The 20,196-nt window shown below is 36.3% G+C and overlaps 1 long non-coding RNA gene and 1 pseudogene across 1 annotated transcript in view; one reads left to right on the top strand and one right to left on the bottom strand.

Annotated features, from left to right (window-relative positions):
* The first annotated feature begins 3,082 nt into the window (after positions 1–3,082).
* The window catches only part of LOC125282045 (uncharacterized), a 379,334-nt gene continuing 362,220 nt past the window's right edge, over positions 3,083–20,196 (top strand). The window contains exon 1 of the long non-coding RNA XR_008960637.1: positions 3,083–3,368. This is a non-coding gene — a long non-coding RNA (uncharacterized LOC125282045). The remainder of the gene's footprint in view (positions 3,369–20,196) is intronic.
* On the bottom strand, positions 9,667–10,661 carry LOC113254157 (glyceraldehyde-3-phosphate dehydrogenase-like; annotated as a pseudogene).

Raw genomic sequence — 20,196 nt, 5'->3', positions numbered from 1 at the left:
CAATGGACTATTATAAAGTACAACTAAAAACTTGATTTATTAATAGTTGCATTAAAAATACTATTTCTTCAAAATATGATATATAAAAGTAATATATAATAGCTATAAAATTAATAAGCGTGTATTTGAAATCTTAAATGAATTGCTAGACAAAAGAATTTACAAAGAAAAATGCTAATTTCCAATGGTTTAACATCTTTGTAGCAGACATTAGGAATTCAACATTCTTTCTAGAAAATAAAGACTTACTCAGGCAAAGAGGATTTTTAAAAATAGTTTTAAAGTACTCATATATATTGTCTTTAGTTTTTAAAGTTTCCTTTAGAATGCCTTTAATTTGAAGAATGAATTTCAAAGAGTAAAAGAGTAATTTTCTTTAGATAAAGTATTAATAATATAGTATATAAATTGTATTCTTTCATTAACAAGGAATGGAACAGTACATTGAGTTACCATTTTTGAAAACATTGGTTGACTTTTACAAATTATTTTATAATAATTCTGTTTTTTTATTTATATAAGCTAAGAATAATAAAGATTATATGTAAATATTTTATACACATAAGTGGGTATGTTACTTGCTATGTAACATATTCTCTGTGACTGACATTTCTATGGGTGAATAAATCTGTGAAATAGCAACAGGAGTAAATCAAAGAAAAGATTTCTAGAATGTCTTCTTACATGTTTGTAGTTCACACAAGTTTAAAAGTAGAATAAGAAAGAAATCCACAGATTTAGTGCAATCCTTATCAAAATACCAACAACATTTTTCACAGAACTAGAACAAATAAAAATAAAATTTGTGTAGAACCCAGGACCCCAAGTAGCCAAAGCCATGTTGAAAGAGAAGAACAAAGCTGGAGGTATCACAATTCTAGATTTCAAGATATACTGCAAAGCTATAGTAATCAGAACAGTGTGGTACTGTCATAAAAATAGACACATTGGTTGATAGAACAGAATAGAGAACCCGGCAATAAACCCAGTCAGTTAATCTATGACAAATGAGGAAAGAATATGCAATGGAGAAAAGACAGTCTCTTCAACAAATGGTCCCAGGAAAACTGGTTAGCAACATATGCAAAAGAATGAAACTGGACCACTTTCTTACACCATATACAAAAATAAACTCAAAATGGATTAAAGATTTAAATATGAGACCTGAAACCATAAAACTTCTAGAAGAAAACATAGGCAGTAATTTTTTTGACATTGGCTGCAGAAATGTTTTTCTAGAAATGTCTCTTCAGGCAAGGGAAACAAAAACAAAACAGTTGGGACTACATCAAAATAAAAGGCTTCTGCATAGCAAAGGAAACCATCAACAAAACTAAAAGGCACAACACTTAACAGAAGATATTTTTAAGTGATATATCAGATAAGGAGCTAATATCCAAATTACATGAAGAACTTATACAACTCAAGAGCAAACAACAACAGCAACAAATAATAATAATCCAATTAAAAAAGGGATAAAGAAATGGGGGGTAATCAGAAGGGGGAGTGAAGCCTGAGAGACTATGGACTCTGAGAAACAAACTGAGGGCTTCAGAGGGGAGGGGGGTGGGGGAGTGGGATAGGCTGGTGATGGATATTAAGGAGGGCACGTATTGCATGGTGCACTGGGTGTTATATGCAACTAATGAGTCATGGAACTTTACATCAACAACCAGGGATGTATTATATGGTGACTAACATAATATAATAAAAAATATTAATATTGAAAAAATGGGCAGAGAACCTGAACAGACATTTTTTGAAAGATGGCCAACAGACACATGAAAAGATGCTCAACATCACTAATGATCAGGGAAATGCAAATCAAAACTGTAATGAGATATCACCTTACACTTATCAGAATGGCTAAGCTCTAAAAGACAAAAAATAACAGGTGTTGATGAGCATGTGGAGAAAAAGGAAACTTCCTGCACTGTTGGTGGGAATGCAAACTGGTGCAGCCACTGTGGAAAACAGTATGGAAGTTCCTCAAAAAGTTAAAAATAGAGCTACCCTATGATCCAATAATCCCATTACTGGGTATTTACTCAAGGAAAACAAAAACACTACTTTGAAAAGATACATGCACCCCTCTGTTTATTGCATCATTATTTACAGTAGCCAAGGTATGGAAGCAGCCCAAGTGTCATAGATGAGCGAGTGGTGTACACACACACACACACGCACACACACACACACACACACACTGGAATATTAATCATAAAAAGGAGATCTTGCCATTAGCAACAATATGGATGGACCTAGAGGGTATAATGCTAAGAAATAATCAGATAGAGAAAGACAAATAGTATAGGATTTCACTCATATGGGGAATTTAAGAAACAAAATGAATAAACAACAACAAAAGAGACAAAAAACAGTCTTAAATACAGACAACAAATGTGGTTGCCCGGGAGGAGGTGGGTGGGAGGGTGGGTGAAGTAGGTCAAGGGATTAAGAATACACTTACCTTACCGAGCAATGAGAAACATGTACAATTGTTGGATCATTATATTGTAAATGCTTGTACTTGATTAAGAACGTAAATGATTCAGTTCCCTTCATCTCTATGATAGGGAAAAATCTAAATTGAAATAACTATTGATGGTAGATTAATATTTTTATTTCTATGTATGAAGAACAGCAGTTAGTTTAAATAAGAGGAATAAACACTCTTTATAGGCCAAGTATAAAGATACAAATACCAGTGCATAAATAATAACATATCTATCAACAGAGTGACTGCAAAAAAAGTGTCCTAAGTAGAGATTTATACCATCACTCACCCCAACACATACAGAAATGAGCAAAAAGATGCAAAATAGTAGAGATAACATAAATTTTGAAGCTAAGAAAGGGTCCAATATGCACCACAAATAACAAATGCTCTCAGAAACACATGGCTTGTATCACATGGAAGGCAATCTGGCGAGCATATAAAGAAGCTATGAGCACATTGCGGTGCAACTAGAAATGAGGTAACTCTGATGGCCCCGTTCAGTTTTGCCAGCAGGGTGGTGAGAATTGATCAAAGTTCAAGAAGGACAGCAAATACTCTATTTCTATCCCACCACTGATAATTGGCAACATGACAGGCTGGGGAAATGCCGTCTTTCAAGCAGAAGTTGGACCAAAGCTGACGGGGCAACAGAACTTTTGTGTTGCCTTTGCTCATAAAACAGACTTCTAGAACGGTTGGAGAGTAGCAACCAAAAAGGCTTGGAAGAACGCGACAGCCCTGACTGGACAGTACGTAGCCCAGCACTTACCAGCAGGCTTCTGTGATGTGGACAACATGCTTCATCGAGGGAGAGCGGCTTGACCGGCCTGTAGGAACACTGGCCCTTCCTTATTGTTCTGAGTCAGAGGTGAGGTTGCACCTGGGGAAATTGAACCGAAATCTACAAAATTGCTGATAAGCCCCATACTAATGACCACATTTAATCATTCCACACTTTTATAAACATGAGCAAATAATAAATCCCATCCTACCTTTATTTCTATTTCTATTATTATTGTTAGGTATAATGGAAATTAGTTAGCTGGTATTTTCTTTAGGATTTCTACTTTTGTGGCTCCAAACAAAGTAGGCCTGTGATTTATTTTCTTTGTACTTTCCCAATCCGCTTTGCTGACCACGGTGGCAATAATTTTGTAAAATAAATTAGGTAATGTTTGTTCTGTTACTATTTGCTGTAACAATTCCTATAAGAAAGAAATTACATCCGCCTTTACACTTTCAGGAAAATTTTATATCTGTAAAATTAAGTCTGGACCTCTTTGGTGTGTGAGGTGGTCTTTGCTTACCATTTCAATTTATTATTTATTAATCTATTTAGCTGTTCTTATTCTTTTTTACACTTATTCTTTTATATTTAAAAATTTTTGCATTTTATATTTTTTTCCATTTAATATTGATTTTCTAACATTTCAGTTTCGATTTTTTATACTAATGCTCAGATATAATTTATGTAAAATAAATGCATGCATTTCAAGTGTATAGTTTGACGAATTACCACCCCCCCCCCCCCCCCACACACACACACACTCACACACTGTATAACCTCATCCACAATCAAGATTCACTCAAACCAAACACATTGTCTGCAGCAGGCCCTAGTTTGCCTTGTCAAACCCTCCCAGCTCCCAGCCCAGCCCAGGCCCCAGGCCACCACCCAACTGTTTATCTGTCACTACCAAATCCATTTATCTCTTCTAGAGTTTCATATTTGTATCCTACAGTAGATATTCTTTTGTATTTGGCTTCTTTCTCAGCATAGTGATTTTGAGATTTATCCATATTGTTATAACATACCTTCTTTTATTTTATGGCTAAGTATTCCATTAAATGGATATAGCACAATTTATTTGTCTTTCTCTTGATGATGGGCATTTAGGCTTCCAATCTGGGGCTATTAGGAAGAAAGCTGCTCTGTGTGTTATCATATAAGGATTTGCGTGTGTCTTAGCTCAGGCTGCTAAAATAAGACACCGTAGACTGGGGGGTGCCTTAAACAACAGAAATGGTTTCTCCTGGTTGTATAGGCTGGGAAGGCCAAGATCAAGGGGCTGACAGATTTGGTTCTAGGTGAGGGCCGTCTTCCTGGCTTATAGAAGCTGCCTTTACCTGTGTGCTTACACGTCCTTTCCTCAGTGCAAGTGTGTGGACGGGAGGTAGCTCTGGTGTGTCTTCTTCTTACAAGCGCACTCACCAGACCACGGGAAAGCTGCCCTCAGTAGCTCACCTGAACTCAGTCTAAACTTCATCCTTTCCCAAAGGCCTCAACTCCAAATACCAGCACTTAACATATCGATTTGCAGAGGACACATTTGGTTCATAACAGTGTGGGTATACAGTTTTTATATATGGTGGGGTGAATTACTCAGAGTGGCATTGCCGGGTTGTATGTACATAGGTATTTATGCATGTTGTGTGTTCTAAGTGTGTGTTTAACCTCTTAAGAAACTGCCGAGTTGTTTTCCAAGTAGAGGTACCATTTTATATCCCCCACCCTCAGCAGTGTATGAAAATTTCAGTCTCTTTGCATTATAAACAATAGTTGCCAGTTTTTAAATTTTTCAATTCTAATGGTGTGTATTGTTATTTTATTATTGTTTGAATTTGCATTTCCCAATGGCTAAAGATGTTGAATATTTTTTACGTGTTTATTGACCATCTCTCTATCTTCTTTGGTGTAATTTTATTCAAATATTTTGCCCTTTTTTGTTAGGTTGCTCGTCCCCTAATTATTGAATTGTAAGAATTCCTGATGTGTTTTGTATACAAGTCTGTGTCAGAAAGCCGTAGTGCAATTATTTTCTTCAAGCACTTTGATTACCTTTTCATTTTCTTCTTCAATATACAAAATTAATTGTATTATTTGAAAAGTTTTTAGTTTTCATGAATTTCAATTTATCAGCTTTTTCTTTATAATTCATGCATTTTGTATCCTAAGAAGTTCTTGCTTATCACAAAGTTTTCAAGATTTTTCCTTGGAATACTTTCATCTAGAAGTCTTACCATTTTGGCGCATATGTTTAACTCTATGATCCATATTTAGACAATTTTTGTGCGTGATGTTTTAAAAGACTTGAGATTTATTTTCTTTTACATATGGATATTCAGTTGTTTTGGCACTAGTAGGTGCAAAGAATATTTGTTCTCCACTGAATTACATAGGTACTTTTGTCAAAAATCTATCTATTGTGTTAGATTATTTTGAGACTCTGTTTTCTGTTTCATTGATCTTCATGTCTATAGATATGCAAAAGCCACGCTCTCTTTGTTATTGTAGTACATACTGAGTCCTTCAAATCTGACTTTTTAAAAAAATTATTTTGGTTAGTCTAGGTCATTTGCATTCATATATGTTTCAGTTTTTCATCAATTTCTACTAAAAAAATTGCATGAATTTTAATTAGATTTGCATTGAGCATATAGATTATTCTGGGAATAATTGGGTCAAAACAATATTCGGTTTGCTGTCCACAAATATGGCATACCCCTTCCTTTAGTAACGCTTCAGTTTCTCTCAAACATATTTTGTGATTTTCAGTGTATACATATTACACTTACTTTGCTAAACTTATCCCTAATTATATCATGTTTTTGATACTCTTTTAAACAATATAAAAATACTTTTATACATCCAATAATCTATTGCAGGGATATAACATCGCAATTGATTTATAGATATTGACTTTGTGCCACTGATTTTGCTAAACACACATATTTATTCTAACACGCTGTTGATCCTTCGCATTTCCTGTGTACATGATTGTGTCATCTAGGAAGAAAGACAGTTTATTTCTTCCTTTGCATATGATTTTAATATATTTTTCTGTTATTACATTGGCTAAGACATCCAGTAGAAGTTTGAAACTAAGTAGTGAGAGTAGACATCTTTTCCTTGTTCCTCATTAAATATGAAGTTAGCTGTAGTTTTTGCAGATGTCCTTTATCAGATTGATAAAATTTCCATCTATTTTTAATGTGCTGAAAATTTTAATCAGCAATGGATGTTGAATCTTGTCAAATGCCTTTTTCTGAATCTTGTCAAATGCCTTTTTCTGAATCTGATTATTGGGTTTTTCTCACTTCCATTTAATACACAGAAATATATTGATTGATTTCTTAAAATGTTAAAATAAACTTGCATTCTTGGAATAAATTCTTCCTTGTCATGATATGTTACTCTTTTTATATATTACTATATTGGCCATGTCAATATTTTTTAAAGAATTTTGCTTCTGTGTTCATGAGAGAAACTGGTTCAGGTTTCTTTTGTTTATATAATCTTTGATTGGTTTTGGTACAGGAAAATGCAAGCCTCATAAAATTAGTTGGTGAGTATTCCCTCTTTTTATCTAAAGGGTTTGTATAGAATTGGTATTGTTTTCATTCTTAAATGATTGGTAGAATTCTCTAATAAAAGCACTTGAGCCTGGAGTTACCTTATCACCTCTAGGGAGATTTTTAACTGCAGACTAAGTTTATTTAATAGATACATGGCTATTCAGGGTATCTATTTCTTCTTAAGCAAGCTAGGTGTTTTGTTTCTTTCAAAGAATTTTTCTAGTTGTCCATTTCATCTAAGTTGTCAAATTTATTGCCATAAAGTGGTTTATTATATTACCTTTTTACACTTATCATGTTTCTAAGTGGTTGTCTTCTTTTTTTTTTTTTTCATGATTATGGTAATTTGTGTACTTCTTTTTCTTTTCTTTTTCTTTTCTTTTTTTTAAGATTTTATTTATTTATTTGATAGACCGAGAGACAACCAGCGAGAGAGGGAACACAAGCAGGGGGAGTGGGAGAGGAAGAAGCAGGCTCTCAGTGGAGCAGGCAGCCCAGTGCAGGTCTTGATCCCAGAACGCTGGGATTGCACCCTGAGCGGAAGGCAGACGCTTAAGGACTGCGCCACCCAGGAGCCCCCATGTGTACTTCTTTTTCTTGATCACACTGAGTAGAGGTTTACCAATGTTACTGATCTTTTCAATGATCTTTTGATTTCCTTGATTTATTGTTGGTTCATTTTCTGTTTAATTGATTTCTGCTCTTTATTGTGTTCCTCATTTTCCTTACTTGGCTTTAATTTGATTAATTTTTTCAGCTTCTTAAGATGAAAAATTAGATTATTAGCTTCAAAATTTTTAATTTTTATAATTTAAGCAATAAAGTATTCAAACTTCTTTCTAAACACTGTTTTAGCTACAGCCCAACAATTTTTGTATTCTCTATTTTTATTTTCCTTTATTCCCTTATACTATCTAATTTCTGTCCAACTCCCTCTCCTCCCACTGGTGAATTCTACCAAACATCCTTTTTTCTACTAAAATATAGTTGATACACAATGTTACTTAGTTCCAAGTGTACAACATTCAGGTGACTGGACAGCTCTATACATTATACCGTGCTTGCCACATTTGTAGCCGCCATTCGTCACCATGTAACACTATCATAATACCCTTGACTATATACATAGTATCTATAGATTATTTGAAAATTCTTGTTGTGGAATTTCCAACTGTATGGGGTATTTCTAGATATTTTTTACTTTACTTTTTGATTTCTAATTTAATTCTAGTATGTTCAGAGAACATACCCTGTTTGATGTGACCTTTTAAAATTTTATTAGGCTTGTGTTTGGCCCAGCATATAATCTATCTTGCTGAATATTTTATGTGTATTCTGCCATTATTAGGTAGAGTGCTCTATAAATATCAATTAGGCCAAGTAGGTTGGTAGTGTTATTCAAGTCCTCTCTATCCTCACAAATTTAATGCTTGTTTGTCCCATCACTTACTAATAGATGAGTGGTAAGCTTTTCAACTATAATTATGGTGATTGGTACATTGTTGAATATTGGGATTTTGTTGTCCTATTTTTATAGATTGTTCAGGTTTTTTTTTTTTTTTTTTTTTTTTTTTTTGGCCAAATGGCCAAGTTATGGAATCAGTTTGAGCCCTTCAGGGAGTATTTTAAAGATATTACGGTTGACTTGAGTAGGCTTCACTCCAAGGATAATTCAAATACCGTCTTATTACCAAGGTGTCACTTCTCATGGCTGTCTAGTGAATGTCTCAGGTGATTGCTGAGGATTCCTAATTCTGACTGGTAATTCAAAAGTCTACCGACATGTTTGAACCCTTGAAATTACTAAACTGAGAGTGTATTCAGTCTTCATAGCCCCTCCCTCTCTGAAACTCTGCAACTCCCATCTTCTGCAGCCCCCAGAACTCCAATCTTCAGCTCTTTAATTCATTAATATCACTGAGTTCCCTCTCTCTCTCTCTCTTTTTTAACCAACCCTGCACTAGTAGTCTAGAAATTGCTGAAAAGTCAGAGTGATGGTATGAGTCACCTCAGTTGCTTTCCACCTTCCCATTTTCATAGTCTTGCATGCCTGTGCTTGAAAGAAATATTTTATTTATTTTGTCTAGAGTTTTCTTTGGTCATAATGGAACAATGGGTCTGGGGTAATTCTTACTCCATCATGGCTGGACGCGGAAATTCATACTTTTTTTTTTTTTTTTTAAGATTTTGTTTATTCATTTGAGAGAGAGAGACAGCCAGCGAGAGAGGGAACACAAGCAGGGGGAGTGGGAGAGGAAGAAGCAGAATCCCAGCAGAGGAGCCCGATGCAGGGCTCGATCCCAGAACGCCGGGATCACACCCTGAGCCGAAGGCAGACACTTAACGACTGAGCCACCCAGGCGCTCTGAGAAATTCATACTTTTAACACAATTTTAGTAGTTTTAAATATTATTTTTATCTGTAGATATTTCTCCTTTTTATTTCAGAATAAATTTATTTACATTTGTCTTTTCTTATCAGTGCTCCAAATGTTTGATTATCTTTTTAAGTAACTAGGTTTTAATTTTTTGGATTTTTACTATCATAAGTATGTGTTACTCTTTATTTTACTATCTCTTTTTATTTTTATTTTTATTTTTATTTTTATTTTTAGCTAGGTATCGTGTACTTTATTGATGTACATGAGAAGATGGTGTTCCTCAAGCCCCTTACCTTCTTTAGGATGAAAACTGTGTAGAGGTTGAGAGATTCTCAGTGTGTTGGGGGATGAGTGGCAGCAAAGACTCTCCAGCAGCTGAGGGCCTCTCTTTTCCTTTCACCTTCACTGGGGTTGATGGTCCAGGGGGCTCTTACTCCTTGAGGGCCATGGGGACCATTAAGCCTACCACCTGTTTGCTGTAGCCAAATTCATTGTTATACCAGAAATGAGCTTGACAAAGTGGTCATTGAGAGCAATGCCAGCCCCAGCATTGAAGGTGAAAGAGTGGGTGTCAATGTTAAAGTTGCAGGAGACAACCTGGTCAGTGTAGCCCAGGACGCCCTTGATGGAGCCCTCCAATGCCTGCTTCATCACCTTCTTGATATCATCATATTTGGCAGCTTTCTCCAGGTAGCATGTTGGATCCACGACTGACACCTTGGGGGTGGGGACATGGAAAGCCATGCCAGTGAGCTTCCTGTTCAGCTCAGTGATGACCTTGCCTACAGCCTTGGCAGTACCTATAGAAGCAGGGATGATGTTCTGGGCAGCTGCTCAGCAATCACGCCACAGCTTCCCAGAGGTGCTGTCCATGGTTTTCTGGGGGGCAGTGATGGCATGGACTATGGTCATGGGTCCCTTCATGATACCAGAGTTGTGGACGACCTTGGCCAGAGGGGCCAAGCAGTTGGTGGTGTAGGAGGCATTGCTGATACTCTTGAGGGAGTTGTCATACTTCTCCTGGTTCATGCCCATCACAAACATGGGGCCATCAGCAGAAGAGGCAGAAATGATGACCCATTGGTCCCCCCCTTCAAGTGAGCCCCAGCTCCTCCATGGTAGTGAAGACCCAGTGTACCCCATAACATACTCAGCACCAGGCTCACCCCATTTAATATTGGTGGAATCTCATCCCTGGAAGATGGAGATGGGCTTAGAATAGATGACAAGTTTCCCATTCTCAGCCTTGACTGCTGTTGAATTTGCCCTGGGTGGAATCATACTGGAACATTAGGCCATGTAGCTGAGATCAATGAAGGGGTGATAGTCATTGATGGTGACAATATTCACCTTGCCTGAGTTAAAAGCAGCCCTGGTGACCAGGTGCCCAGTACGACCAAATCTGTTTCCTCTAACCTTCAGCATTGTGTCTCAGGGACACAGCTAGTACTGCACCAGAAGATGAGGTTGTCTGTCGAACTGGGAGGAGCAGAAAGCCTCTTCTTACATTTATAATTTGTGAACTCCTTTCTCTGAATTTGCTGTGTAGCACTCTACCTATAACTGTGTTGAAAGCCAGATTTTTTAGTTTTTGATCTTGCTTATTTTTGATAAATGTACTAAGGGCTATAAAATTTCCCAAGCATAGAGTTTTAGCAATGCCTTGCAAATTTTGACATGTAGAGGGTTTTTTTTTAATCAGTATTAATTTTAATTAGTATTTTTTAGTTTCATTGGTATTAATGTTCTAACCAGATGCTCTAGGGGAAAATCCGCTCCTTGTCTCTTCCAGTTTCTGGTGGCAGCTAACATTCTTTGGCTTGTGGACTGATTACTCCATCTCTGCCTCCCATTGCCTTTCCTCTTCACTGTTTCAAGTCTCTCTCTGCCTCCCATTACAGGGACACCTTTACTGGATTTAGGGCTCAGCTAGATAATTCATAATTCAAGATCCTTAACCAGAACCCATCCTCAAAGCCTTTTCTTGTTTTTGTTTTTTTTCCATAGAAGGAAGCTAATGTCCCCAGGCATGGGAATGTGGAATTAGGGATTCGGACACAGATATCTTTGGGGGGATGCTTCAGTCTACCACAGTCTTCCCTCTGGCCTCCAAAGATTAAAATCCATCCCACGTGCAAAATACATTTATTCCATCCCAGTGTCTTCAAGAGTATCAACCTGTTACAGCATCAACACAAGTCCAAAATGTATCTAAATATCACCAACTCAGAATTTTCAAATCTCATTATTTAAATCAGCAAAATCAACATAATTTAGATTCTGCCTATGATCCATCCTGGAGAAAATTTTATCTCCATCTTTGGACCTATGAAATTGGAAATCTTGCTGTCTGGTCCCCAAATATAATGTAGAGCTCTGTCAACACACACACACACACACACACACACACACACACACACACACAAAACAAAAAACACCTTTCTTTGAAATTTTAAAGGGAAAGTAAAAGAGTTTTATTCAAGCCTAAGTTAGAACAGCTGCCCAAATTACGTAGTCTTCACACAGAAAAGAAGGCTCTGGAGAAGGAATATTTCATACAGAGTTACATATTTTTGTTTATGTAGTTACAAATCACCATGACAAAGGACATTGCAGAAAGTTGTAGACTTTACCTTATGTTTTTAGTATGTATACTAGGCTGTATAACTTTAATCTTTTGGGAACCAGGAAGGTTTTTTTGTTTTTCTTATCTTTATGTCTTGAATGCTCCTTTTTGTTTTGTGTTTTGTTTTAACAAAGCAGACATACAATGTGTGCTCGGGGCAGAAATAAGAGCCCCTGCTCTGAGGTTTTGTGGAGTCATTTTGACCTTGGTAAATGTTAAAGTGTAGCTTCCCTGGGAGCCCAAGAGCAGGAACTACAAATGTTAAAAGTTGAAAATTTCCTTTATCAGCTGGCATAGCATAACAGTTATAGACATTTCTATTCCAGAAGGGATAAAATATAAGGAGGAAAGAAATCAGTGTTCTCAAATAATTTTGAAATCCAACAGGTAAAATCCCACTATGTTTTATGAGTTAGAAATAATTCCATGTGTTTTTAACTTCTGCCCACTGGGCCCAGGGCTCTGCTCTATTTCTAGATCTGGGCATCTGCCTTTGGCCCTACAGCTCCATTCTTCGGGGACCATGGCTCTGCCATGAGTGTATCATCACTTCTTCTTGAAGGATAGTACATGTTTTCAGATGAATAGTTTTATCAGTATGTTTTCTACTTATAGAATTTTGGAACTCTGACATCTTCCCTCATTTTGTCTGGTCTCTGTCTCTTTCATTCCAATGCTAATCTCATTAGCAAGAGATTCCTCCTCAGATCTTTCCTAGATAATTCCATTTCCGTTCCCGGCTTGTGCTGAGATGATTGAGTGAAACCATGAGTCACAAAACTAGTATCTTCAGCAAAATTTTTCTAGCCACACACCTGGCCTTCTCTCCAGAGCACAATTTCCTAACAGCTGGTCTCTGAATTTTAGCATGTTTTGCTCTCTGAACAGGCTGAGAATTTCCCAAATCTTTAAGTACTGGTTCCCTTTTTCTTAACAGTTCTTTCCTTAGTTTCTCTCTTTCCCCATGTGTTTTGCTATAAGCAGCGAGAAGAAACAATGTTGCACCTTCAACACTTTGCTTAGAAATCTCCTCAGTCAAAATCGAAATTCCTTGCTTATGAGTCCTGCTTTCCACACAGCGATAAAACACATTGAGGCAAATATTCTGCCAGTAAATAATGAGAATTACCTATCACCAATTTCCAATAACACATTTCTCATTTTCTTCTGAGCTTTCACTAAAGTCACCTTTCACATTCATACTTCTGTTCATATTCCTGGTCAAGGCAGTCTAGGGTTTTTCTATCCTCTACCTCAGATTTTTCCCAAGTCTCTGCCTACTGTCCGATTACAAAGGCACTCCACATTTTTACGTATTTGTTACAGCAGCACCCCACTTTCCCCTACCAAAATCTGTCTTAATTCCCTAAGGCTGCCATTGCAAATTACCACAAACTCGTTGACTTAAGAGAACAGAAATTGATTCCTTCACAATTCTGGAGGCCAGAAGTTCAACATCAATCTCATTGAGCTGAAATCAAGATATTAACAGGGCCACATTTCCTCCAGAGACTCTAGGACAGATTCCCTGTCTTGCTTCTAGCTTCTGGTGACATTCCTTTGCTTATGGCTAAGTCACTCCAATCTTTGACTACCCGTCCATATTGCCTTCTCCATTATGTATACGTAATGTCCCACAGCCTCTTACAAAGACACTAGATTGGATTTAGAGCCATTATATACATAACATATAAAATATATAATCCAGTATAATCTCTCCATATCAAGATTCTTAAAAACAACTGCAAAGATGCTTCTTACTCATAAGCTAACAGAGCTAAATAGGACCTGGTATCTTTGATGGCATTTTCCCTCTTACTAGAAGTGGCTCATTCCGTTGGGGCCAAGTAACTGGATGTATGGGGTTCTCTTTAATTAAATGCAAACTATCACAGAAGGAGCAAGTTTGTTCTCAGAATTTTTTTGGAATGTATATCCTTAGCATTGTGATTAGCATATATGTAGTAAGTTCTCAAAAATTATAGCTCGTTTTTAATTGATATTATATTTACCATTAGGCATCTCTTAATAAAATCTATAAACCTCCCCTAAAATACATTCAACTCTTCAGATTGTTAGTTATGGATATATTTATTTCAATCCTTTTGTGAATACTGCTTTTAATTTGTATGTAGTATTGTTTTATGATTCTTAAAACTTAAGCAGTAGAAATTCATATTTCTCTAAAACTTCAGAGGCTTTTTGAAAGACAAGGTGATAATTGTGGTTTATTTGATTGTCAAAAATATGAACAATTGCTTGTTATAAAAGAAAAAAAAAACACCCTTAGATAATTTCCATCAGTTTAAGGTTGAGATTTCTTTCACTTCACATTTGCTTTATAGTAATGTGGAAGGAAGCATAAAATTTTGTCCCAGAAATCTCTAAAATCAGTTTAAATTTCTAATGCTTTTGAATGTTTTAACTCTCCATTATAACTGTGAACAGACATAATATGTTTATGTCATTTTTTTTCAAAGTCTGTCACTGTCACCTACCAATGAAGTGCTGAAAGGATTGAAAAGCTGCATGCCTGCAGTGCAATCATGTTTAATTAATTTATTTAGCAGGATGCCTGGGTGGCTTAGTGGGCTAAGCGTCTGCCTTCAGCTCAGGTCATGATCCTAGGGTCCTGGAATTGAGTCCCACATTCTGGGATTGAGTCCCACATCCGGCTCCTTGCTGAGCAGGGAACCTGCATCTCCCTCTGCATGCAGCTCCCCCTGCTTGTGCTCGCTCTCTGACAAATAATTAAAATATTTTTAAAAATTTATTTGTTTAGCTTTTGTTCCCTGCAATATTGGCTATAAATATATAAAATGCATTCTTATTTCTTAGACCATCAAAATAAATACAATCAGATAAATAAATATATATGATATTTGTGGTGTACGTTTTCTATGTTATTTTAAATATATATGTTAGTCAAAAATTTACATTTATCAGTTTGACAGCTATTTGTGTCTGTGCTGTAGAACTGTTCTAGCTCCTGGGGGTATAGTAGCAAATCAGAGATTATAATTGCTACCCTCCTGGAGTTTATATTCTAGAGGAGAAGAAACATCAACAAACAAAATCAATAATAGAAAAGTAGACTATTTTAGATAGTGATAAGTGTATGAAGAAAAGTAAAATAGAGAACAGGGATGAGTGGTAACAGGAGATGATGTAATGTTACCAGATTAGAAGCCGCTGAGAAGTGGACATTCAAGAAGAGACCTAAAGGAGCTGAGGGCAGAGTCACGTGCAGATCTGTGGAAACACATTGAACCAGAGGAAACGTTAAGTGCTGTGTCTGAGAAGTGGTGATAATGCCAGTGTGTCCGCCTAGAGTTGAGAAGAGGTCATGGTAAAAGATAAGGTTAAAGAACAGGTCAGCTCTGTGGGTCATGTAGGCCACTCTCAAGATCTTGGATTTGACTGTGAATGAGCAAGATTTCTTTGGAGGGTTTTGAGCAAAAGAGTAACCTTATCTGACAATCTTTTAAAAGCATTACTCCCCTTAGAGACTGAACCCGTTTGGGGGGTGGGGTTGGGGAAGGGACTGATATGGTAGATGTGCAGGAAGTTATTTAAGTGATTTAGAAAAAAAATTAATTACATCAGGCTGCTAAAGATGCCTATGATGATGAGTAAAATCTATGATGAGTAAAATTAATTTCAAAGCAAATATCCCAGTGGCTACAGCATTACGATTTATATTTTTATTAAACAATACTGACAAACTTTCCAGGTAATTACTAAATGAGACAACTGTGGAATTTGTTCTATGCTTTTGGGCCTGATTCAAGGGAAGTTAACTTAAGCTTTAAAGAACAGTAAGTAGAGGTAGCTTCCTTAGGAGATGCTTGATTTTTACCTAGGAAGGTTGTATGTTTTACTCCATCCAGAGTTGTTTCCCCCAAAGAAGTCCTGGGTGCATGCCAGCCTGATCCTGAAAAGCTCTTAAAGACTACTGTTATATGACTCTCTGTTATATCTGTCAGAAAGATGATCTTCTGTCAAGACTTTTGCTGGGTTTTCCTTGTCCATATCCGTACCGTCGAACGCTGTAGCCACCAGCCACGCATGGTTGTGGAATAGTTGAACTGTGGCTGATCTGAATTGGGATCTGCTTTAAGTGTAAACTACATGCTAGATCTCAAATGTTCAATATGAAAAAATAACATATGATATCGCATTAACTATCATTTTTATATTTGATTATATGTTTCAATGTAGTTGCACGTGAAAAAGCTTTTTTAAAAACAAGGCTATTAGAAAGTGTAAGGTTATAGATGTGGCTGACGTTATATTTCTATTGGACAGTGCTGCGGTACATGCTAGTTGAACTCTAAAGCCGTTTTCAAAAGTATAAGACTGAAGTAAGAATAATAAGTGGAATAAGATAAGATAAAAAATAGACTTATTATATTTGGGAATTATGTATATGGTAATGATAGCAGAATAAATAATTGGGAAAATATAAATTGCTTCATTAGTATTATGGTGACAATTGGATAGCTTCGTGTAAAAAAATCTGGATCTCTTCTCTATGAGAATCAGAGTTAATGGTATATCAACATTTAGGGGAAAAAGAATTTAAGAATGAAATGTCCCAAGGAAAAGGAACTTGATAGCCTGGCAGATTTTGAACCAAGAAAAATGTCAGTATAACCTATGGCACAAATTGCTCCAGTCAGTTTATCGTGATTTCTTTGGCATAAACCTCTGTTTTTATTTCTAATGCTTCAACATTTTTGGAAGTTACACCAATCCTTTCAAAAAGAAACTATCCTATCTGAAACTTAAAAAAGTCAACATCATGGCCTGAATGGATCAGAATGTTCTATTGCTTTACTTCTGTTTCATTTAACAAAACATTCCTTAAAAGAAACAACCTTGAATGATATTTTAAAACCTAGGATTCTATTTCCTATTTGTGCTCCCAGCCCACTTTGGGGTATAGTTATGGGGGAGGTGGAATTGAACAAAAGCAGTAAACGAATACCGTGAGTACAATATTTTGTTTTAATACCAACGTATTACAAATTAACTTTAAGCCTCTTTTACTCTGTCCCTTTAACCCTGCTTCTCATGGTCTCTTCACGTCTGTCATTGGTTTGAATTGACAGAGGCATAAATCCATATGACAGATTAATAGGGGAAAATTGATACTGGCTCAAAAAGGTTATACTTCTTTCTAAATGGACAAATCCGTGGTAGACCTGCATTCACTGTGTAAGATTATAGGAGAGACTGAGTTGGGACACGAATGCCAAATTCTGTCCAGAACCTTTTCTTGTCTTACATCAAACTTGCCAAATTGTTCTCACCATCACAATATCCCTGCTGCAAGTATCCAGCAAAGATTTCCTCCTGCTGGACACTTGGCTCTTAGAAAATCCTGAGGCCCTGTCTCCTGGAAACTTTCTATTGATTTTTTTCTGTGCTTATGGAGGCTCTGATTTCTGGCTTTCCTGCTTGATAAGAATTGGCTGCTCTCTTAGTGTCCGTCCTTGCCCAAGATACAGGTGGCAGGGTATCTTTGACCAGGCTTTGTGGCTGAATGCCTGTTTCGTTGGTTTTGAAGTCCAGCCTCAGTTCTCGAGAATTCATTCTGTGAAGTGGGGCCTCTGGAAATATAATTCCTTCCAGGAGAGATGTGATTAGGAAGGCTTGGATGAGGAGAGCTCAGATTAGCGTTCAGTAGTAGGGATTTGTTGTGTTTGGATAGCATTATCACAAAATTCTGTCACATATTTTGTCTCACTTGCACATAGGCTTTCCACAAGTGTGTGGTCTGAGCAGTAAGTGTTTTAATCTTCTCATCGTGGAGAATGGGACAGTGAAGTCTCCGAGTGGTTAAGCCCAAGGTCAGAACAGTATTTAGTGATGTTCCTTGAACTTGAAGCATCCTCTGCAGGGCCCTTAATTTAGTACCGTTTTCACCATCTATGTCTTTCCCAGAGACCAGATTTCAAAATTTTGTTGTTTTAAAATATTTGAAAATTACCATATACGATATTGTCCTTCAGTTGATCATCTGCTTACGGAGTGTCACATATCTGTTATTAATACCCACGTGTTAATTGAAAAGGAAAGATTTTTAGTTAAGTAGAATAGCATTTGGGGGGAATTTTTTCTTCATTTAGACACAGCTGTTAGGCAGATCATTTGTAGCCAAGATAAAGTGAAGAAAAACATTTTCAAAGAGGGTGAAGGGGAGTATAATACTAATAGTCAAATAATACTTTCCATCACAAAATGAGGGAAAATAGCTCTCAAGTAAAAGCATCAAAGAAGTCTCATCATTTTCTTTCTGCAGTATTTTATTCAGAAACAAATCTCCTTTGGGTTATGTTACCTGTTTGAATACAATAGAGCTAAGTGGGGAACAAGTTTTTATACAGAAATGACTGACAAAGAGACATTAGTCACAACTAAAGCATCAAAAGTAAGCACTAAAGAAGGGAATGTGGGCTGCAGGTTGGTCACCCATGGAGTTTTACAATACTAATGGTAAGCTTTTTGAATGCTGTTGATGCGGATCATTCAATCCAAGAGTGCCATCAAGGATGACACCACGAGGAGTCTGCGCTGTGTTCTGTTTCCAACCAGAGAACAAGTCCAATGATGAACAATGATGAAATCATATCAATTTGTACAATATTCCATCTTGTTGTAGGTGTGGCTCCAGCATGAGTAAAAGGACAAATCCTGTCCTAGAGGGTTTCTTCAGTGTGTATGAGCCAGATAGATGAGATAATTATAAACACTTACTCTTAGCTCTTTATGTCCACAGGTCTAGGCCCCAAGATTGATCCTAAGCAAGAGACAGTAAAATGCTACTAGAACAGAAAGCCTTCTTTAAAACCATTCAGAATATTTCATATTCTTCAAACATAATCCGTAAGATTATTTAACTTTTGGACCTAACAGTTTTATCACTTTTGTATCAAAAATAAATTGATCAAAAATATGTGTCAAATGAATTGAATGTTTTCATTCCAAATTCAATGTAATACAGTAAGACGACTTCACAGAAAATGAAGGACATGTTTTATAACAAAGACCCACGTATATGATGTCTGTTCCCAAGCTGTGTTCTAAAAATCACACACACACAAACAATAAACACTTGCTGCCTTATAACTGGATAAAACCTGTTACATTTACCTAAATATTTGAATGCCAGCAATTATTTGACAAAAAGCAATGAGAACATATGGGTCCCTGAAACCATATTCCAACAGGGCTGCAGTCAGCCGGAACTGAGTTGTGACAGCCCCTTTTGACGGGACCCGTGCCCCCTATCATCATGGTCCCTCTCCATCTTCACTGTTCTTACTTGTGTTCACGATAGTATTCCATTTTCCTACTTGTCCCATAACTATGTTTTTATTGCCTCATCCAGGAACTCTGTAAGGAGTTTCTCATCTTTCAATATGTTTGATTCATGAAGCTTCTTGTTAAAACACTGAAAGCTACAATTTTATGCCTTTTTTTCTTAATCCTGATAGCTCAAATATTTTGAAATTAAAAACAAATTAACCCATGAAATACTTATAATATTAAATGCATGATTTTAAAAGCTACCTATTAGCTTTTAAAATGAGTTAAATGAAGGAGAAAATATAAGGACACAATGGTTATTAATTTAGATACTGTTAATGCGATATATGTTATTACAAAGATTTAAAAGACTCCAAGCTTAAGTTTACCTAGATAAATACATTTTGTTAAATCTGTATAAGAGTTTTATCTACTTATAAAAAATAGTCTGCCATTTATAAAAATAGAAGGAAAAATGTAACTAACTTTAATTGAACTCAGTTCATTTGGTTGACACTATTAAACATACATTCTGTATTATTATAGACAAGGCCAGGGCCTTGTCTCCTGGCCCTCAGATGTATTATCTCTGCCTTTCTTTTCCTGTCCTGTGCTCGGGAGTCTCACACTTCAGACTATATCACCTGAAATATGTTGCAAGCTGGATTTCCAGCTATTTTACTATTATTTTTATGGAGTTATTAAAGATAAGCAGAACATCATATTAAATGTTGACATTTTCCCCATATCAACCCTACCTAGGGCAGACAAATTAATCTTGAAATATGAGAGATTAGTTATAACAGGGATTTATTTTGGTTATTATTTTGCAGTGCCCCAAAATAAAAGCAAGCAGTTGGAATGAGGAATTACATAACAATGCTTATGAATTAAATAAATGATTACAAATGGCTATTAACTAAGGAAGTCAAATCTAGATCATAAATTTCGTCTGAAATATGAAACACTGTGTACACTTGAATCCATAAAAGATTATTTATACTATCAAATACTTAGATT

The sequence above is a fragment of the Ursus arctos genome, unplaced genomic scaffold (assembly GCF_023065955.2).
Source record: "Ursus arctos isolate Adak ecotype North America unplaced genomic scaffold, UrsArc2.0 scaffold_20, whole genome shotgun sequence".
NCBI lineage: Eukaryota > Metazoa > Chordata > Mammalia > Carnivora > Ursidae > Ursus > Ursus arctos.
This window is presented reverse-complemented; position numbering and strand designations above follow the sequence as displayed.